This window comes from Hyperolius riggenbachi, chromosome 10 (assembly GCF_040937935.1).
Source record: "Hyperolius riggenbachi isolate aHypRig1 chromosome 10, aHypRig1.pri, whole genome shotgun sequence".
Lineage (NCBI taxonomy): Eukaryota > Metazoa > Chordata > Amphibia > Anura > Hyperoliidae > Hyperolius > Hyperolius riggenbachi.
The window spans coordinates 78,702,934-78,725,766 of record NC_090655.1 but is presented as its reverse complement, the minus strand read 5'-3'; the positions used below and the strand labels follow the sequence as shown (position 1 = coordinate 78,725,766).

Here is a 22,833-nt window from a genome sequence, read left to right as displayed (position 1 = left end):
GTGGCCTCCTACAAGATTATCTCTCTCGCTATATATAAAAACAGATAAGGTGATTAGATTCATGAGAACATTTTTGAGGGCCAACCCCTAATTCACAGATAGATACAGTATGTTTCTCTTAAGTTTTCTCCTAGGTGATATTTCCACATTATAAATAAAAATGCCTTTTAAAGAGAAACCGAGAATTGAACTTCATCACAATCCAATCAGTAGCTGATACCCCCTTTCCCATCACCCAATGAGAAATCTATTCCTTTTCACAAACGGATCATCAGGGACGTCTGTGTGGCTGATATTGTAGTGAAACCCCTCCCACAGTGTGATGTCAGGACTATAGTCCTGACAGTTTCCTGTCTGTGAACATCATTGCATTGTGGGAAATAACAGCTGTCTACAGCTGGGTCAACTGCCAAAAAAGCAAGCAGCATCTCCTTCCACTAACATCACCTGCGAGCAGTAGAAATGTCACCATCTGTCACAAGAGCCCTTAGTGGTCAGACCGCAAATGGCCTTCCAAACGGTGCCAGCGCACGGATCGTGCAAACTCTGGTCGCAGTCAATGCGTAGGAACCGTTGGAAATGGGCCGCAGACAAACCAGAAGGGAGCCTGTGAGATATGGGTGATTACAACTTTAAACACTAGTTCAGGGTATCTGCCACCACCTCTGTTACCATGGGACAGAGGAGCCCGTTGACTGACTAGTCCTGCGAATAAAACGGTTAAACACACTCTATTCTGACTAGTTAACCACAATACAAGAGTAGCGTCTCTTCAGAAGTCTGGTTCAGTTGTGCGGCTGATAAGCAGGGTAGCGGAACAGTGAATGACTTGGAGGAAGTCTTTTATTCACAGCAATATAAATAATTAATATATACAGACAATTATTAAAATCAACAATTATTAAAACAGTAATAGCCAGTAGGAAAAATAAAAGGGAGAAAATACTTAGGGTTTGTGGAAATATGTCCTTTTGTGGGAAAATCATCAAGTCCAAGCAAAACGGTTTCAAGTTCTGCAAAGTTCTTTGTTCCAGAGATAAATTCAAAGTTCAGCAAGATTTAAAATCCAAACAAAATGGAGGATGCCCTTTGTTCAGTTCCGACAAGATGGCCGCTAGCCATGTGCCCTTTGTTTCAGAGCTCAATTCAAAGTTCAGCAAGATGGCCGCCAGCCATGTGTCCTCTGGCTGGCAGCAGAATGTTCTCATATGGGTGGAATGGGAGGACTAAATTGCCCGGGCAGCTCATTCACTTTTAATGGGGCTGAGTTCAGAGGCGGGCTTCCAGAGTCAGCCCCCAGGCCGGATTATGGTAATCACATCTGGGCAGGGGCTTTCTGCAACCTCATAATCCTGACATGTTCCCTAGGCCGACCTACGTGGCCGGCACACAAATAATAATTACATATTATCGATCCCCAGAACCTACCGATTAATATGATATCAGACATGGCTAGTGCAGCGGATCAGGTTCCTGAGAAGATTCATACCTGGGTTGTAGGGGCCCCTCTCAACTGGTATCAAGAGATTCAGCATGACCCTACGGATCCAATGATACCGCTCTCATAACTACCCTATTTATTGTATTCTGTAAATGGGCAAAAGATTATATAGCACATTCATTTCTTCCTGGTAAGGCTGGAGCCAGGCTGGCTAGTGTCAAGCTGTGACTAGCTTCCTGGGATCTCCCTGTATGAAAAGGACCACCAAATGGAGGTAATTGAGAACAAACATCCTCTTGGACACAGGCCTGGCCCAGGCTCATTAGCATATCAAAAGAGCCATCCTGCAGTTAAGCTGATGCTATCTCTCTGCTGAGAAAAGACTCAGCTGCTCCTACACAATCAATCCAGATTCTAGTGATCTGAAGCGCAATCGATGCAGAGAATCGAGGGCGATCGCGTTTTCTTCACGGGCGGTTCCAGGACGCGACTGCGGCCCCGCAACCGCCCGTGACACCATGTGATAAATGTCAGAAAGTAAATCAGGGTGAGGAAAGATTTTACAATGGGCAAACACTGACTAAATCATGTATACATAATTATTGTAAAAAATAAGCACTTTTGTTCATTATATTATTTTCACTGGAGTTCCTCTTTAAGCCACCAGCAAGAAAGAACATACTCAGTACTTTTTCACCTACTTTTTGGTACTTTTTCAATTGCAGAGGGCAAAAGTTATTTTAAAAAGAAGATGAGTAAACTGAGAAGAAAAAGTACAATTGAATCGGACCCGTAGAGTTTATCATAATAAAAACCTTTTTTAATGTGGCAAAAAGCATATTATAACAGTTCCATAACCTATATAAATATAAATTTATAAATAAAATAATTGAACACAAATACAAAGCTGGAATAATCTACAGAAAACAGAGGTTTTATTCAAAGACAGAGAACGTTCACTGGCCCACCCTACTCATTTATATTCTCAGCCACATATTTCCAATGCAAAACTCTCAGCCGGTGGTCAGATGAGGACACTTTGAAAATTGATGTTAAGAAGTAGAACGATCAAGACAGGAAAACAGAGGTGCCAGAAATAAGGCAGACAGCTAGCGGAGAAGGCCGGGAGAAGCCCTGGTTTCAGCACACGGCTCAAGTCCCAAGGGCCTAATTACCCTTTATAGCGAGAAAAGTGCTTGGATCAAGTGCTGTTGGTAATAGCAATTTATGAATGGTACTTAGGCTTTCTGGAACTTTGGTGACTATTTCCTTTTTTAAATTTATTTCCTTTTTTATTTTTAAAAGGTATTACTTTTTACAAAACGTTTTTTCTACCTATGTGACTATTTCCTGTAACGTTACATTTGCTTTGTCAAGAAAAGAGCTCATCTTACTCTTTGGTCTGACCTATGCTGTGCACACTAGTTTTCCATGCACTAACTATACTTTCCTTATCAGCTGTGAAGACAGAATTTATTAGTTTATGCTGATGTTTATTATTATTTAGTATGTATATAGCGCTGAACTCTTCCGCAGCGCAGTACAGAGTATATTGTCTTGTCACTTAAATGTCCCTCAAAGAGGCTCGCAATCTAATCCCTATCATAGTCCTATGTATATATTGTGTAGTGTATGTATGGTAGTCTAGGGTCAATTTAGGGGGAAGCCAATTAACTTATTGTGTTTTGGGATGTGGGAGGAAACTAGAGAATCTGGAGAAAACCCATACAGACATGGGGAGAACATACAAACTCTGTGCAGATTGTGCCCTGGCTGGGATTCGAACCGGGGACCCAGTGCTGCAAGGCAAGAGAGCTTAATCACTACGCCACTGCGCTGTCCTTTTTAACCACTTAACGACTGCCTAACGCCCATAGGCGTCGGCGGGTCATTAGTGGTATAGCATGGAGCCTTTCCATGCCAGTTCACGGAGGGTGTCTCCGTAAACAGCCGGAAAGCCGCCGATCGCGGCTCGCCGGCAAAATGTAAAACATGCGGGGAAGAAATCCCCGCTGTTTACATCACACGGTGCTGCTGCGCAGCAGCGCCGTGACGTAGATCGGCGATCCCTGGCCTCTGATTGGCCGGGGATCGCCGGCATCTGATAGGCAGAAACCTATCCTATCAGGCGCAGGACAGAGAGGGAGGGAAAGCCGGGGAGGGCGGAAAGCGCTCCGGAGGGGGGCTTTGAAGAGCCCCCCCCCCCGGAAAGTGCGGGTAGCCGGCGGCGATCAGACCCCCCCATCAGGACATCCCCCTAGTGGGGAAAAAAGGGGGGAAGTCTGATCGCCGCCGGCTATTTCCTGATCGGTGCTGCGGGCTGGAGAGTCCACGCAGCACCGATCAGAAGAAAATCCCCTGGTCCTTAAGTGGTTAAACAGCAACGGTTCTGCAAGATCCCTTTGTCTTTTATGGAGATATGGTACTCCCACTACATGTTCCAGAATGTGCCTGTGGAGGAACAAGCTCTAAAACAGTTAAGGGCAGGATTTCTTGAAAAGCTAGAAAGGCCCGGGCCTTGGGCAGCTGCAGCCCAAGAGAGCGGCTGGACCTGGAAGAGGGGCGGCGGCTGGATATTGAAGAAGAGTTAAAGAAGAGTTTCTGCATCTGGAGGCGAAGGCTGCAAATTTGTAGAGGAAAGCTGCAAATGGATAGCAAAACAAGGAAAAGGGATGCTGCTGTTCAAAAGAGCTATCAATGAAAGCGAGAGACTGCTGTGCATGGATTTTACACATGGAAAGGGGGATGTACATGGAATCGAGGGGGCTGATTCTCATGTAAGGGGGGGCAGCAAGAAAGTTGACCTAGGTGCGCTAAAAATTATAAATCCGGCCTTGGCGCTGGCTGTTCATGTATTTTATTTCTGTCCATCCAATGCTTAGATTTCCTGACTAAAGTATACAACAACCTGGTCCATTTCTACAGAAACCTGGTAAACCCAGGGCAGCCATCAGGGGGTACAAGAGGGACAGTAGTATGGGGCCCAGGAAGGGTTTGGGACCCAAACAGTAACAGTGCCACTCAAGCCTCTGCTGGCAATTATTCTACCGTGGCATAACAGGAGTTGTGTGGTCATCTCCCTCTTACCTGCTGTGTGATTGGTGAACATGCATCAATGCAGGGGGGAGGGAGTTATGGGCGACAGGCAAGTTGCTTTGACCCTACCCCACATACCGTGGCTCTGCCCCCACACAATCTACCTATCAGATTGTTATTTGGCGTGAGGGGGGCCCTGTAAGTTTGCCATGTATGGGGCCCAGAAAATTCTAATGGCGGCCCTGGGTAAACCTATAAAGCAGGGACCTTAGTGCTAACAGTCCATTTATATAAAGTGATGGGCTCTGGGGAGTCAGCATGATGCTTGGCAGGCATGCTTCTGCACACACATACAGGTGGATACACATAAACCTTTGATACTATAACTTACAATTGAAAGTTAGATTTTTGTATATTCTCATGGGTCTGCAGTGATCCATAGGAGCCAAACCACAAAATGAAAGCAAACCCGAGGTAAGAGGGATATGGAGGCTGCCATATTTATTTCCTTGAAAACAATGCTAGTTGCCTGGCAGCCTTGTTGATCTTGTGGCAAGTACAGTCTGAATCAAAACCCTGGAACAAGCATATGGCTAATCCAGTAAAACTTAGCTGAGTCAGAGTACCTGATCTGCTGCATTCTTGTTCAAGGTTTATGGCTAAAAGTAAGATGCAGATGATCAGCAGGATAGCCAAGCAACTGGTATTGCTTAATAGGAAATAAATGTGGCAGCCTCATTTCATCCATATGCCTTGACTTCTCTTTAATAGTGGATCTCTGAGCAAAAAGTAGCATCTTTCCATAGATGGTATTCCTGTAAATAAAACAAAGCATACTTCTATTAGATTTAGTTTTACAGTAGTAAAAGAATTAAAGACAGTTTTTCCTTGTGTTTTCTGCCTACCTTATCTGCAAGTCTGGAGCAAGTGGCTCATGCTGCCAGCTCACAATTCCAGTAGCTGAAGAAGCTGTGACAAGTGGAGAGGTGTGAAAATGCAAATAATGCAGGAGTGAAGCCACACCCTATCAGCTAACATCAATTCCAAATACACACTCCCGCTGATCGATTCATTGCTGTATTATCCCTGTTCACAGGTTTCAAATTCACACATATGCGCTGTAAAAACAAACAAACAAAAAAAAAGAACAACTCCGTAATAATTAAAGATTTTAAATGGATGTTCCTTAAAATGTCATACATAAAAAAAAAAAGAAAACATTTTCAAAACTGAAGCAAATCCCGTAGCTTCATTAACCAAAGGATATTTTTCAAATTAATTATATATTTTTTAAAAATTGCAGAAGATGATAGAATCACTTAATCGTAGCATAATTATGGTCCGTTTAATCACAGCATAATTATGGCCTGAAAATCTTCACATTTGATTATTGCATTTACTAGAGGCTGCAGCATCATCTAAAGAAAGATCTTCAATATTAAGCACATTGTTAGCGCCGCCTGCTGTTTGCCACTGGTCACTGCAGCCATTGCTGGGGCATATCAGGCTACAGCAGTGGCTGGTGGGCAATTAGTAAATGCACAATATATGATCACTCACGTAGATACAAATAATAAGGTATACAGATAATTGTGCACAGTAAAAATTGTAAAAAAATAAATAGAGAAGCAAATACATTAGCCATCTGCATACTACTATACACTGAAATCATTGCTACTAAAAGGGAAGCATTGCTACTGTTAAAGGGGACCGGAGGTGAGATGGATATGGAGGCTGATATATTTATTTCCTTTTGAGCAATGCAAATTGGCTTGCTGTCCTGCTGATCCACTGCTTCTTTTAGGCAGGAGGCTGAACTGCACGTTTGTCGCCAGTGCAATTCGGGTGCAATTTAAATGCAGCCGAATTGCAGTGGTAGAAAAAAAAGCGCTGATACACGGTGGTGTTACTGGGTGGCAGAGGACCGGGACATGTTGAGTCTGAGCACCGCGCTCTGACTCCATGGGGGGGCACCTGTACCGCTCGGTACCGAGCTCTAATAAATGCCCGGCCAGTGCAGGAAAGCAGCTGACAGATGGTGAATTCACCACCTTTCAGTTGCCTGTGTGAAAGGGGCCTTAGCCATAGATCCTGAACATGCATGCAGATTAGGTGCTCTGGCTAAAGTGTATGGTCAGCTTCTGCAGAAAAAGCAAATAGTCAAACACTTCCATATGCAAATCCCAACAAATGTTAAAGGGCCAAACTGATATCAACCTATGCACCTGACATAGTCCGAGGAGAGCACAAACCCGTTTCTGGTATACAACCTATTTAGCAGCTGCTATTCAACATCCAGATGCAAACAGCATTTTTTTAAACAAAGGGATGTAAACCGATTGTAAAAAAAAAGTTTCACTTACCTGGGGCTTCTACCAGCCCCCTGCAGCCGCCCTGTGCCCAATGATCCTCTGGTCCCATGCCACGTCTTAGTTTCATTTTTCAGCAACTGGCCAGTCGACGGCCAGCATGCCTGCGTGCCCCAGGCCATGCGCGTCCTCAATCACGACCCTGTCGCCCGGGAGCGTTCTGTGTAGACGCTGTAGGAGAAATCTCCAACTGCGCCTGTGCAAGATGCTCCGGGAGTGTGATCGGGGATGCCCATGGCCTGGACAAGACAAGACAAATAACATTTATATCGCGCTTTTCTCCTGGTGGACTCAAAGCGCCAGAGCTGCAGCCACTAGGATGCGCTCTATAGGCAGTAGCAGTGTTAGGGAGACTCGCCTAAGGTCTCCTACTGAATACGTGCTGGCTTACTGAACAGGCAAAGCCGAGATTTGAACCCTAGTCTGCCTGTGTCAGAGGCAGAGCCCTTACCCATTACACTATCCAGCTACTATCACGCACATGCACTGGCCATTGACTGGCCAATCGCTGAAAAATGAAACTAAGCCCCAGAAGTGGACCGTTCAATTGACATTTACTGACTAAAACCAATGGTGGGCTAGATTACCTGCTCAATAGTGTGCTGCCATTGCTCGTTATTCTCAAGGGCCCCCTCCTTGTTCCACAAAAAAAAAAAAAGATAAGCACCTCTGGAGGGGGAAGCCTCTGGATCCAGAAGGGAGAAGCCTCTTCCTCAACATACCCGATTTAGTGCTAGGACCCCCAAACGTACATAGAACAAATTGTTCAATAACAGTATTGCGACACACGCTGCGTTGAAAAAAGCTGATCCCAATCGTGTCCGCTCTACTGTGCAGGTGAAGAAGGCTTTGGTCCGCTCTAGTGTGCATGAGCCCAGTGCCGACAACCCCCAACAGGGGGACATTCTGGGGTTCCAGCAATGGATCACCTCTGCTGAGAAGGAAGGGGAACCCTCTTTAGGGAAAAAAAAGCACATATATAAGTAGATAAATACTTGCTCTACTTGCATAACATACAGTGGCTTGCAAAAGTATTCGGCCCCCTTGAGGTTTTCCACATTTTGTCATATTACTGCCACAAAACATGAACCAATTTTATTGGAATTCCACGTGAAAGACCAATACAAAGTGGTGTACACGTGAGAAGTGTAATGAAAATCATACATGATTCCAAACATTTTTTACAAATAAATAACTGCAAAGTAGGGTGTGCATAATTATTCAGCCCCCTGAGTCAATACTTTGTAGAACCACCTTTTGCTGCAATTACAGCTGCCAGTCTTTTAGGGTATGTCTCTACCAGCTTCGCACATCTAGAGACTGAAATCCTTGCCCATTCTTCTTTGCTAAACAGCTCCAGCTCAGTCAGATTAGATAGACAGCATTTGTGAACAGCAGTTTTCAGATCTTGCCTCAGATTCTCGATTGGATTTAGATCTGGACTTGACTGGGCCATTCTAACACATGGATTTGTTTTGTTTTAAACCATTCCACTGTTGCCCTGGCTTTATGTTTAGGGTCGTTGTCCTGCTGGAAGGTGAACCTTCATCCCAGTCTCAAGTCTTTTGCAGACTCCAAGAGGTTTTCTTCCAAGATTGCCCCGTATTTGGCTCCATACATCTTCCCGTCAACTCTGACCCTGCTGAAGAGATGCACCCCCCGAGCATGATGCTGCCACCACGATATTTGACAGTGGGGATGGTGTGTTCAGAGTGATGTGCAGTGTTAGTTTTTCCGCCACACATAGCGTTTTGCATTTTGGCCAAAAAGTTTCATTTTGGTCTCATCTGACCAGAGGCCCAGAGCACCTTCTTCCACATGGTTGCTGTGTCCCCCACATGGCTTGTGGCAAACTGCAAACGGGACTTCTTATGCTTTCTGTTAACAATGGCTTTCTTCTTGTCACTCTTCCATAAAGGCCAACTTTGTACAGTGCATGACTAATAGTTGTCCTATGGACAGAGTCTCCCACCTGAGCTGTAGATCTCTGCAGCTCGTCCAGAGTCACCATGGGCCTCTTGACTGCATTTCTGATCAGCACTCTCCTTGTTCGGCCTGTGAGTTTAGGTGGACGGCCAGGGCTGGCCCTCTCATGAGGCGGGGTGAAACACTTGCCTCAGGCGGCACTTCTGGGGGGGGGGACAGCACCCGCCTGTCCGTGGGTGTGGGGGACCGGCCGCTGAGCTGGAGGGGTAGCGGGCAGGAAGGGGGTATTGGGCAAAGCGTGAGGGGGGTCGTCCCCCCTCCCTCGCCTGGGTCCCCCGATCTGCGCTCCCCCTCCAGCTTTAAAAAGTTAAGTAGCAGCCGCTATTAGTAAGAGGCAGTGGGCGGGGATGACTCACCTCTTCCGCGTTCCAGCGTGAGCGCCGCTGTCGTCACTTCCATCAATGCCGTCCACTTACAATACAGTGGGCGGTTTTGCAGGAAGTGACGACAGTGGAACACACGCTGGAACGTGGAAGAGGTGAGTGATCCCCGCCCGCTGTCTCTTACTAGTAGCGGCTGCTACTTAACTTTTTAAAGCTGGAGGGGGAGCGCAGATCGGGGGACCCAAGCGAGGGAGGGGGGATGACCCCCCTCTTGCTTTGCCCAATACCCCCTTCCTGCCCGCTACCCCTCCAGCTCGACGGCCGGCCCCCCGCACCCACGGCTTGAGGAGGGGGGGGGGCAGCGATTTTTTCTAAGTTTGCCTCAGGCGGCAAAAAGTCTAGGGCCGGCCCTGTGGACAGCCTTGTGTTGGTAGGTTTACAGTTGTTCCATATTACTTCCATTTCTGAATGATCGCTTGAACAGTGCTCCGTGGGATGTTCAAGGCTTTGGAAATCTTTTAGTAGCCTAAGCCTGCTTTAAATTTCTCAATAACTTTATCCCTGACCTGTCTGGTGTGTTCTTTGCACTTCACGGTGTTGTTGCTCCCAATATTCTCTTAGACAACCTCTGAGGCCATCACAGAGCAGCTGTATTTGTACTGACATTAGATTACACACAGATGCACTCTATTTAGTCATTAGCACTCATCAGGCAATGTCTATGGGCAACTGACTGCACTCAGACCAAAAGGGGCTGAATAATTACGCACACCCCACTTTGCAGTTTTTGATTTCTAAAAAATGTTTGGAATCATGTATGATTTTCATTCCACTACTCACGTGTACACCACTTTGTATTGGTCTTTCACGTGGAATTCCAATAAAATTGATTCATGTTTGTGGCAGTAATGTGACAAAATGTGGAAAACTTCAATGGGGCCGAATACTTTTGCAAGCCACTGTATGTATTGCACTGTCCACGTTTTGATTTCAGTGATTTTTCTATAGCAAAAAAAAATAAAATAGAAAATCCTTCTTAGGATTCTCCATTTTAACTGTGTCCATCTTGAAGCCAATCCTGATGTCATTTCCTCCCTTACACTTCTCTGCCTGATAGTGTATCCTTCTCCAAGTCTTCAGACATGCCCACCCAGCTCTGCAATAGAAAGTGCATTGTCTCAGCATGAGAAATATTGGCCAATCAGAGAGGAACAGAGGTGTGGGAGGGGAAAACAGGAGGGAAAGAGGCTCCAGCCAATCCGGCTGCATTAGTTAAGTCTGAGAGTAAAGTAAAGAAGCAAAAAAAGACAACCCAGCATGCCCTGTAACTTCCTCTGTGCGGCAATGTACCAAATAAGAGTCAGGTAAACTTGGGAATGTTCATTTATCAACAAGAAAATAGTGATTTTTTACTTTTGCATTGCCTGGTTAGCATCCTTATTACTTGTTTACCAGATAAAAATAAAGAATTGATTTTTGATTTTATGCCCGACAGTTACACTTTAACCCAATAGCAGCTTCAATAGAGTTATCTCGTTTGAGATAAGTGCACTGCTTTTGATGTCTCTCTGCCAGCAGAAAATATAGAAACTCGCACTCACACTGCCCCCTAGTGACAAGTGGCCACAAATACACATTACAGCAGTACTAATTAGTAGCAGGGAAATGTTACAAATAAGAAATAAAAAAGTGCTAAAATAAATTAGCCTGGAACACTTGCAAGCCTCTAAATAGGTTGGCTGCTAAAGGGTGAAATCACCCTCTGCAATCTGCAATACATTGAACCATACATTACTGTCTCTTTATTAAAATCAGCAATACTTGGTTACATATGAGAACCTGTAACAAAAAAAATGTCCCCTGGGGGGTACTCACCTTGGGAGGGGGAAACCTCAGGGTCCCAATGAGGCCTCCTCCTCCCCTGTAGCTGAAGTCAATCCAGCGCTGGCTCCCCCGAAGCGCCCAGCAATCTGGGCTTGACACGGCTAATATATTTACCTTCCCTGGCTCCAGCGGGGGCGCTGTTGCGGCTCTCAGCACGGAGATAGGTGGAAATAGCCGATCTCTGTCAGGTCCACTCTACTACGTAGGTGCAGGAGACTTGCGCCTGCGCAGTAGAGTGCCCCGTCAGCGATCGGCTATTTCCGCCAATCTCCGAGCGGAGAGTCGATACTGCGCCTGCGCTGGAGCCGGGAAGGTAAATATTTACATTCCCGGCGATCCCGGAGCTTTTTCGCCGCCGCCGTGGGACACAGGAGGATGGGGGAAGCTTCCCCCACCCGAGGTGAGTACCACCCTGGGGAACTTTTTCTCACTACAGGTTTTCTTTAAGATATGATAAGCTGGTCAACACCATTAATGTGATCCTATGTACGGCCAGTCTGTAAATTAGCAAAGGACGCATACGTTAACGTTATAACTGAAGATATATTTTTTATCCATAAGGTTTTATATATACTGGTAACACAGTTCTCCACACCAGCCAATCCATTTCTATAAACCCTGATACATGCAAGCTAGTCAGATGCAGAAGTATGATCCAACAGCCCTGTGGACGCAAAAGAGAGACTACTGCCAAGAGAGCTATGAACATGCATGCTCAGCTCACAGAATGTGCATTTTCATTGCTATGTATAGAGGAAGCAAAGGAGATGAAAGGGAAGTGATGGCTGGTGCCCGGCTGTCTTTGGGAAAACAGGACCAATCAAAATTCAACCTGGCCTGCCACTTTTCCCACAAGTATTGTTGAGAAAAGAGGATGACAGATGCTGATGCAGGTGTTATAGTATCTTCCACCAGACAAAGTGCAATAGCTTTTTGGTCTGAATATTTATTATGTCTTCTCTTTAGTTCTGTGATTGTGAAGTTGAGCAACAGGCAGAGGTGATTTCATGTATTTTTAAACTGTAACCCACAAAAGAAAAACAGAATTGTACCTATTGTGAGGCCTAGCAGGTCTGTAACCTTCCTTCTGTCTTGATACCCTGATCTCCTCTGCAGTTTTCTACTTATGTAACACAACCCCGCTCAGCCGAGTGGTGACTGGACTGGACACATTGTCCCAGCACTCGGTTACACCCAGTAAATGAGCAAGATATTGAGGCATAAGTACCACCAGAACTACACTAGACATGTACAAATGGGAGGGTAATAGACAGTCTGAGTCAGTAACAAGAGATCAGAGTAGTGATGTACAAATCCTAAAGCAAAGCTAATCCAGTAACAGTCCAGGCGTCACACACAGGAGATCAGACGATCGAGATACCAAGAATGAGACGAGTTCAGGTCAGATAAAAGTACAAGGTTGGTCCAGGCAGCAATCCAAAACACAGTCCAGGGTTCAGGTAAAAGGTTGTACATTAGATAATCCACAGATATCATACCCAGTAACATAGCACAAAGCAGCTGTTCACTATCACAGGCAACTGCACAATGAACAGAGCAGGCTTATAAAGGACCTGTCAATCTAATGGAACTAGTGAGTCCAAAAGTCATTGCCTGCCTCAAGAAGGATGCAGCCCATTGGCCGCTGAAGAAACTACATCCAGCCATCAGTGGCGCCGTCGCGCTCCTACGGGAAATTTTTGCTGTGCATGCAGTCACACGTGCATGGCTACTGGAGATGCCCCCTGACTCAGGGGGCAGTTTTTGAAGCATTGGCGCTTGGGTGGCCGTTTCGGTTTTTTTTGCTTAGCGGTTTCTAAGCGTTTGTTTCCGAGCGGTTTTGTAACCCACTCCCTGACGCAAGTCAGGAAGTGAACTCTTTGACCCGGAAAAGAATAAATACAATGTATTTAGTCTTAAAAAGGCGAGCGCAATCACCTTATTGCGCGTTTTTGTACGCGTTTTCCGATTTTCCTATACCTTCCATTGAGGCGGAATCGCCCCGAAAATGAAACACGTACCGCTTTGCTAGCAGCACCGCGCACGACCCGTGCTGATATGAACCTGTTTAACTGTTTGAATGCTATTCTGCTACAAATTTATTTTTGTAATAGATTTTATGCTGTAAATAATATTTTAGAGCGAAGAGGAAATGCTGGGTTTCATACCACTTTAAGTCAGGCATGGAAATGAAATGCAAAAGTAAATATCTTGCAGCTGAAGATTGTCAGAGAATACAAGCAAATTATACTCTTTCTTCCCATGACTCGTTTCTACTTTATAGCTACGCCAGATGCCTCCCTTTTCAATTGCATACTGTCACCTCTCTGTCCTCCCAGACACCTCTGTCTCAGGCTTATCTGTGAGTCACAAGAAGTATATTGCTTGTCACAGGGACAACATGAGATCCAGATACCCTTTACACCTAATGTGTCGTATCTTATGTCTGTAGGTCAGATCTGGCAAATGACAGGCAGCAATACGCTTGGTACCAGTTAGAAGCCCCCTCTATCTTCTGAGGGCCAAATCATATGTTGAATTATAAATCATGAACTTCCCTGTCCAGAGTACACAACATGCCTTTTCACTTCTATGTACTGCAAATTTAATAGAAATCTAACAATTTCCTGTCTCTCAGTGAAACTCTCAGGCAAGCAGGCTTGGAATGAGGTCTGATCGTTGTGTGACAAATTTGCTTTGACATAAATGGCTCAGAAACAAAATGACATGTGTTATAAGACCACCAGGGAGAGAGGAAGAACGCCCGAAAACTGGGTGAAATTGTTCAGAGGCTTCCTTCAGGGGCACACAGTGTTCCCTGCAGGCATGCACATTACAAGGTGGTTAATATGTCTTTCTCTGCTGTAATCCAAAGACATGAGTAGATAGGCACATCAGGTTCTAATTCAATGCCGGCAGATCAGTGCCCATTCATCTTGGCACAGAGCTGTCAGTGCCATGTAGTGATTGCTGGTAAAACCTGACTATAGCATTTTTTTAAAGTGGACCTGGACTCAGAACTTCCTCTAACAGATGTGTACTGAAGTCAGAAGATCAGCGTGACATCAAGTGGTTGACATTTTTTAAAAGGAGATCATAATGGTAGCTTCCATAAACATCCCACTTCAAAAGTTAGAATAAGTGGAACTTTTGTAGGCTGCCATGCAAGCGTTATTCTAACATCCGAGTGTTATTCGTTTGTGACTTTTAAAGTACACCTGGAAGTAAGAGATATATGGAGGCTGCCATATTTATTTCCCTTTAAACAATACCAGTTGCCTGGCAGCCCTGCTGGTCTATTTGGCTGCAGTAGCGTCTGAATGATACCAGAAACAAGCATGCAGCTAATCTTGTCAGATCTGACAACAATGTCAGAAACACCTGATCTGCATATGCTTCTTCAGGGTCTATGGCTAAAAGTATTAAAGGCAGAGGATCGTCAGGGCATCTGGAAACTGGTATTGCTTAATTAAAGCAGACGTGAACTCATAATAACTTCCTCTCTGCTCTAAAAGATAAACAACAGCATAATTAAAGAAAGAAAAATGTTTAAAGGAAAACATTTCTTTGTTACAGCTGATGCATACGGTATAATGCAATAAATCTGCAGTGTGTCTACCTCCTGCTTTCATAGAAGCAGACATAGGGTTAACATCCTGTGTTTACATATTATCTGCTTTCCTGAGGCAGCCAGCTAACACAGCTTAGAGATCCAATTACAGTTGTGCTTAGTCACAGATGAGGGGGATTAGACAGGTTAAACTCTCTAAATACATAGAGGGTGGATTTTTCAGTTTTCCTTCTATCCTGTGCAACAGTTAAAGTCTACTTTAACCCCCAATTACCAAACTTTAGCCTTTACCTCTAACCTATGTATAAAGCTATATGCAGACACTGGATAAATGGCACATTTTGAGATTGCCTTACAAGTAACAGAGTTCAGAATCAGAATCAATTTTATTTCACCAAGTAAGTTTGCACCTACAAGGAATTTGTCTTGGCAGTTGCTAAACAAATGCAAACAAAAACAATACAAGGACAGACAGTGTGTATATTACAAGTCAAGGACATTTATGCAAGTATAGTGGCAGTAAGCAATGTGAGAATTGTTCATTTACTGTGCTGATTACTATCAAGTCCTAGCAGCTCTAATGTGGTTCAGCATTAAGTATGGCTACCCCCGCTTGAGGAAAAAAGCTGTTCCGGTGTCTGGAGGTTTGGGTAGAGATTGACCGGAATCTTACTCCTGAAGGCATGCGCTGGAAGATGGAGTGAGCTGGGTGAGAGGGGTCAGAGGCAATCTTGGTCGCTCTCTTTCTACACCTGCTAGCGTAAAGATCCTGCAGGGGAGGTAAGCTACAGCCAATTATCCTTTCCGCTGTTCGGATGATGCGCTGCAGCCTCACCTTTTCTAATGCTGAGCAGGAGCCGAACCATACAGTCATAGATGATGTTATGGTAGATTCGATAATTTCAGTGTAGAACTGCACCATTAAATTTCGAGGTAGGCCAAACTTTTTCAGCTGCTGTAGATGGTACATCCTCTGTTGCGCTTTCTTGACAATAGTGGCAGTGTTGTTGTCCCATTTTAGGTTGTGTGAGATTGTGGACCCGAGAAACTTGAATGACTCTACCTGGGTTATTGTGGATCCATTTATGGTTAAGAGGAGGTGCTGGGAGGGGTGATCTCCTAAAGTCTATTATCATCTCCATGGTTTTGAGAGCATTTAGTTCCAAGTTGTTGCTGCTGCACCAGGAGGAAAGCTGTCCCATCACATGCCTGTATGCAGACTCGTCCTTGTTTTGTATGAGACCAACTACTGTTGTGTCATCTGCAAACTTCAGAACCTTAACAGATGGATCTGTGGAGATGCAGTCATTGGTGTACAGTGAGTAGAGCAGTGGGGAAAGCACACAGGCCTGGGGTGCACCAGTACTGACTGTAAGAGAGCTTGATGTGTGTTTACCAAGTCTAACACGCTGACTCCTGTCGGTTAGGAAATTGGTCATCCATTTGCAGATGGATTCAGGTATGTGTGGCTGGGAGAGCTTGCTGTGTAGCAGAGATGGCATTATGGTATTAAATGCAGAACTGTAATCTATAAATAAAATCCTGGTGTAGGTTCCTGGGGTGTCTAGATGCTGTAGTACATAATGCATACACATGTTCACGGCATCATCTGCGGATCTATTAGGCCTGTAGGCAAATTGCAGAGAGTCCAGCAGGGGATCTGTGATAGATTTCAGATAAGCCATTAACAGTTTTTCGAATGCTTTCATGACCAATGATGTCAGGGCAACAGGCCTGTAATCATTTAAACATGTAGGTTTTGATTTTTTTGGAATTGGTACAATGGTTGAGCTTTTAACCCACACACCCTTGGTACATGCCAATCAAATATTGGCATGCTCAACCCAAAAGTTCAGCGCCCCCTTTGCAATCCACAGAATATATGAAAAAAGGCTGGCACTTCCTAAATTATTCCTGTTTATTGATGCAGACTTAAAGCTGACATTTCGGGACATGGAGGTCTCTTCCTCATGGCAAAACAGGTCTGTCAATGACATCAATGGGACATCAGTCCAGGCAGCAAGCCTATACACTCGCCACCAAACCATGTGTCCAGTCTAGTGACAGTTTTCCCAGGATAGGCAAATAAATGTGCTACCCCTTCTGTCCTTTAGAGAGGCTAAAAAGCAGGAACAGTCCCTCTTGAAGTTCTGTAGGCAGATCCATTCTCTCCAAGCTTATCTGCAGAAAAAAACAACAACATGCCACTGGCTCCTTCTCTGTTTATAAACTGGTCCATGTCTCCCCACTGCATGGTCCAGCCAGGTGTATATGCAGAAGATGAGCCGGCGGCAGCATAAGTGAAGAGAGAGCAGTCCTCCATGCAACATGAAGCAAAACAGCTATTTCACAAAATGCTTCTTCCATGGCTACACACATTGCCTTGGAAAACACACGTTGCAAACGTTCATCCATGTTTATGTATGTCACGTGAGTTACAGCCAATGAAAAATGGCTCTGGATACTATTGTGCCTTCCCTTCCCCCTCTTTCTAGCACTGTCAGCTGTTGTATGTATTTGACCAGCTGGTGGAATATGCCTTTGTGGACCCTCAGAAGACTTGAGAGGACTCGTGTCCAGGGTTGCTCATCACAAACTCGTGATCACGGATAACCGCCACCACCGCTTGACGTCACATCGAACCCAGCTGACAGACAATGGGCTCGCTGTTTAACCTCCTTAGCGGTAACCCCGTGCTGGACACGGGGTAAGCCGCCGGAGGGTGCCGCTCAGGCCCTGCTGGGCCGATTTTCATAATTTTTTTTTTGCTGGACGCAGCTAGCACTTTGCTAGCTGCGCCAGCACTCTGATCGCCGCCGGCCCCCGCCCGATCGCCGCTATCTGCTGCGGCGCGCGGCCCCCCCCCCCCAGACCCCAGCGCTGCCTGGCCAATCAGTGCCAGGCAGCACCGAGGGGTGGCCCGGGACTCCCAATGACGTCCCGACGTCAGTGACGTCGGTGACGTCATCCCGCCCCGTCGCCATGGCGACGGGGGAAGCCCTCCAGGAAATCCCGTTCTATGAACGGGATTTCCTGATCGAAGCGGGCGGGGGGATGCCGCTCAGCAGCGGCTATCATGTAGCGAGCCCTGGGCTCGCTACATGATTTAAAAAAAAAAAAAAAAAAAAAAAACATTGCTGCGCTGCCCCCTGGCGGGATTTTTCATACCGCCAAGGGGGTTAACCCAAGGACCGCAAGCGACTTGAGGGCTGTTATGGCGCTTGAAGATCTGGAGGGAGCTGGCGCAGTACGCCCTGGAAGTTCTGGCTTGCCCCCCTTCCAGCGTGCTGTCCGAGAGGTGCTTCAGTGCGGCCAGTGGCGTGGTCACAGAGAAGCGTTCTCGTCTGTCCCTAGAGTCTGTGGACAGGCTGACATTCCTGAAGATCAACTAGGCCCTGCTGTCAGCGAGAGGGGGACATGAGGTGGCTGGGAATCTCTTTAGCACACCAAGAAGAAGAAGAAGGAAAAGAAGAATAAACAAACAAATACAGAAAAGAAATGTTTTTCATCATTACTATTTTTTTTTTAAATTATACCACCACACATAATTAATTGTGTTTTTTCTTTAAAAAAAACATGATGCTTTAAGCATCATTTACCATAAAATAAGTTTTGGAAGCAATTTAAAGGCCATTCGTGATTCCGGATTCCATGCCTAATCACGACTCGAATGCGAATTCGAATTGGTTTGCGTGGTCGTGGAATTAATGATTTACAGGTGAGCTAGTGAGTGATTAACTCTACCACCTGCTGATCTGTGCAGCAGTAATAGAGAACCTTACATTGCAGACATGGTTGTCTTTAAGTGTTTTAACAAATAGATTCAGTTAGGTAACCGCTGCTTGCCTCTATGCTTACACGAGTTGTACAGTACAGAAGGTGTTTGCACATAGATGTATTGATAATCTGCTGACAGACACTGTGAGCATCACTAAAGGTAGCTGACAGCCACCTATACACCCCGTGCATTCTGGCAATTCATTACAAGAAATTAAGACAGAACAGCTAGTCCTGGGCCTATGAGGTCTAACTGTAAGCTGCGCTACCCTCTGTACATAACTGCTGGTGGAGAATGCAGTCAGGGTCTCTATTAAGGTGGCCATTATTAACGGTACAATCCCCTGGATCGTCCAGCTAGATTGTTATGATCGATCAGAAATGATCTTCGGCCCACTAACGTAAGAAAAACTGCCAACTAATCCAATCAGTTGGAAGGAATTGATCCAAATAAATCGATTTCATTAATCTGATCAAATTGATTGACAGTTTTCCTTCTGCTAGTGGGGCTGAGTAATCCGATCACAACAATCAAATTGGACGATGCAGCCACCTTAACAGATTGCAATAACAGTCTTTGAGTGCACAGTAAGTGGTGACAGGATCACTGTCTCTGTCAGACTGTTATTGATTGCTGGGATCTGCTCATGGAGGGGACACTACTGCAAACATGAGGGCACACACAACAGGGTACCCTCCACAAATGGCAGCACACTATTAGGGTAGGGGGTGGAAAGCAGCATGAATGGAAAGATGGGGCACGTTCTGAGGAATGCTGAGGAACAAAAGTTATGTTGTTATGTGTGTGTACTCATTGAATACCAAAAACTATCCTTGGAGAGGAGGAGGGTTAATGTGTGGCAAAGGCCAGAGGAGGGCGGAGATGGTGCCCCACTGATGTGTATGCTTTCCAACAACTGGTGCCCCACTAAAAAATAGCTGTTCATCTAGTATAACTTCCTTACCTAAACAATAATAAAATGCCTCTCAGCTGTTTGAGATGAGAAAGAGGGCCACTTTAAAGTGTACCTGAGATGAAAGGCATCTCAGTTTCTATACTTACCTGGGGCTTCCTTAAGCCGCCTTGAGGCCGCTCTGTCCCTTGCTGTCTCCCAGGGTGGCTCCTATCCCCCCGCAATACAGCCCGGAAGCCGTGGGAGTGCGACGGGGGAGTGCGTGCAGCTGGACTTCTCCTACCCCGAATGGCCTGACTGGCTGATCTACGAGGTCGCCTAGCAGGGGTTCCAAGTGACCCGGGGAGACTAAGAGGGACCGACAAGCCTGAAGGGGGCTGGAGGAAGCCCCAAGTATGTGTATTTTTTCCCTTTGATCTCAGATACCCTTTAAATGTTACAGTATTGAATAAACTGTTGTGATTAGTTTCAAATACCTTATAATAGCACATAAAAAACAGCCAAAAATACACAGTTTATACTATAGTATATGCCCAAATCCAGAGTTGTCCAAAGTAAATAATGTATGCATGCTTTACACAAGACTCAACTTACAAATATATTCCTGTTACAAACAATCTCCCATAATGGAACTTATTCATAGCCCCAACTGTCCCAAACTGTTTTGGAGGGACAGTCCCTCTTTGGGAGCCCTGTCCATCTGCCCCTCTTTCCTCCTCATTTGTCCCTCTTTCAAGACTTTGTCCGCCTGTTACGACTGGTGTCAGCAAGAACAGATTTTCTGATTATTGGTGATCTGCAGTATCACCAATAATACAGATGTTATACCTGATTATGTGGTGATCTGCAGAATCGCCAATAATGCAAGTATAGCAAGACACAGGACACCCAGGTGTAAGATAAGTGTTTGGTGCAACAGTAAATATAGATAGAGATACCCACTATCCCAGAGGAGCTGGTGAAGGAGGTATCTCTATAGAACACTGGAATCAGTACTCCAGCAGGCTGGAGACACAGATGAATTAGTGATTGGTTCACCCGAGGAGCGGGTGATGCACAGTAGAACGGAAGGTACTTTATCACCCGAGGAGCGGGTGACTCAGATAGTACTGTAGCTATCAACCTGAGGATTAGGTGATTAAGACTATACTGCAACTATCAACCTGAGGAGCAGGTGATTAAGACTGTACTGCAGCTATCAACCTGAGGAGCAGGTGATTAAGACTGTACTGCAGCTATCAACTGGAGGAGCAGGTGATTAAGACTGTACTGCAGCTATCAACCTGAGGAGCAGGTGATTAAGACTGTACTGCAGCTATCAACCTGAGGAGCAGGTGATTAAGACTGTACTGCAGCTATCAACCTGAGGAGCAGGTGATTACTAAACTGAGAATCCCTCACTAGAACTAAGCTCACTGGTGAGGGTAGGAGAGTCAGACAAGCAGGATCGGCAACACACGGACAGATACGGTACAAAGACGGAAGACTGAATCAGAGTAAGGTATAAGCTGAGTCGGCAACAGGATCAGATAGGCATAGGCACAGAATCAGTAGGCAGAAGAGTAGTCAAGGCTTAGCAGAGGGTCATAATAAATATTACAATTCAATTAGTACTTTAAGCTATCAACAGAATCTGGCTAAGTGGGGATCCCCAGCTCCTGCTGGTTCTAGCACACTTTTGGATCTGACTAAGGTCTGAGTGCTAACACGTAGCATTTGCAACAGCAGACGAAGAGCAACTGACAGGCAGGTCCTATATATACTCAGAGCGCTCCACAGTGCCGCCCCAGTCACTCAGCCAATCCGGAGCACTACTGCAGTCAGCTGATCGGCTGATCAGCTGACTCCCCTTCTACTTGCATAAAGGACCTGTCGCCTGGCGCGCGCACGCGTAGCCCTCAGTCTATGTGCAACTGAGGGACCAGGCAATACTCCAACATGTAACTGCGCGGCGGAGGCCGCCGGCTGAGACGTGGAGACGACCGCCATGCCGCTCACCGCCGCGGCGGCCTCTCCGCTATCTATTACACCGCCTTTCTATGTAAATATATATATTCCTCTACTAAAAAATGTGTTTGATTGACTCTAAACTTTATTCCCATCCTTTAAATTGGTACAATGGTTAATTTGCATATATTCAGCAGTGGTGCCTGGGAGACATCTCGAGCTCACTCCAACCTGAATTATCGCAAATTCTTTCTGTTTTAGGAAAGCAAACTTTTGTTTTTCTTAACATCTTAGTAAGGGGGCTTTTAGGACCATTGTAGTCCCTTACACACCCCAATGAGTTCTGGGTCACCATGAGCTTGCTGGTTAGTCTGTGCCTCTCGGATTTACAAGCCCTACTCCATAGAGCCAAATTAATCCATGCCATGCACTGATGAGGATCAAACAATCCGAAACAGTCTGTATGCATGTTGGATTATTATGGCTCTGTACATATTAACAAGCTGACACATCATTGCATTCCAGCAGTGGTGCCTGGGAGACATCTCGAGCTCACTCCAACCTGAATTATCGCAAATTCTTTCTGTTTTAGGAAAGCAAACTTTTGTTTTTCTTAACATCTTAGTAAGGGGGCTTTTGGGACCATTGTAGTCCCTTACACACCCCAATGAGTTCTGGGTCACCATGAGCTTGCTGGTTAGTCTGTGCCTCTCGGATTTACAAGCCCTACTCCATAGAGCCAAATTAATCCATGCCATGCACTGATGAGGATCAAACAATCCGAAACAGTCTGTATGCATGTTGGATTATTATGGCTCTGTACATATTAACAAGCTGACACATCATTGCATTCCAGCGGTTCTGGAGGTGTGTTTAGCTTCTAAGGGTACAATGGTTAATTTGCATATATTCAGCAGTGGTGCCTGGGAGACATCTCGAGCTCACTCCAACCTGAATTATCGCAAATTCTTTCTGTTTTAGGAAAGCAAACTTTTGTTTTTCTTAACATCTTAGTAAGGGGGCTTTTAGGACCATTGTAGTCCCTTACACACCCCAATGAGTTCTGGGTCACCATGAGCTTGCTGGTCAGTCTGTGCCTCTTTAAATTGATATATTACTAATTGTAAGATGTTAATATGAAGGAAAATGAACCAGGATAGAAAGGACCAGTGTTGTTTGAATTATAAAACAACATATTTTTCTAATTAAATCTTTATGGCATGCGTAACTAGTGGTTTGATGGGGGCGTGATCAGGGATGTAACAGGGGCGTGGCTTAAGTGTCCCTCTTTCTCATCTCAAAAAGTTAGGAGGTATGCTTATTTGTAAGTAGGGGCCACCTGTGCACGAGCACGCACACACACGCAAAATATTATGTAGTTTATATGTAAATATTATGTATTTGATATTATTATAAATAATATCACATATGAATGTATATTATATAAATATTATACTATTATATAAACATAAACAAGTATCATTTCGTCACCAGCTGGAGAGATGGAATAATGGTGAGGGTTGCTAGGCACAACGTGACATTCTGCATCTTCAGAAAACTAGTCATCACTGTTTCACTGCTGCCC

The 22,833-nt window shown here is 45.2% G+C and overlaps 1 long non-coding RNA gene across 2 annotated transcripts; it reads right to left on the bottom strand.

The window, feature by feature from the left end:
• Nucleotides 1-4,961: 4,961 nt before the first annotated feature.
• LOC137534232 (uncharacterized) lies at nucleotides 4,962-22,825 on the bottom strand. 2 transcript variants are annotated; one of them, XR_011024333.1, is made up of 3 exons: nucleotides 22,740-22,825; nucleotides 5,383-5,446; nucleotides 4,962-5,292 (listed from the first exon to the last, which is right to left on the bottom strand). It is a non-coding gene; the product is annotated as an uncharacterized lncRNA (long non-coding RNA). The 2 variants fall into 2 exon arrangements; XR_011024332.1 differs by having other exon boundaries at nucleotides 5,383-5,595; nucleotides 22,740-22,818.
• Between the last annotated feature and the right edge of the window lie 8 nt (nucleotides 22,826-22,833).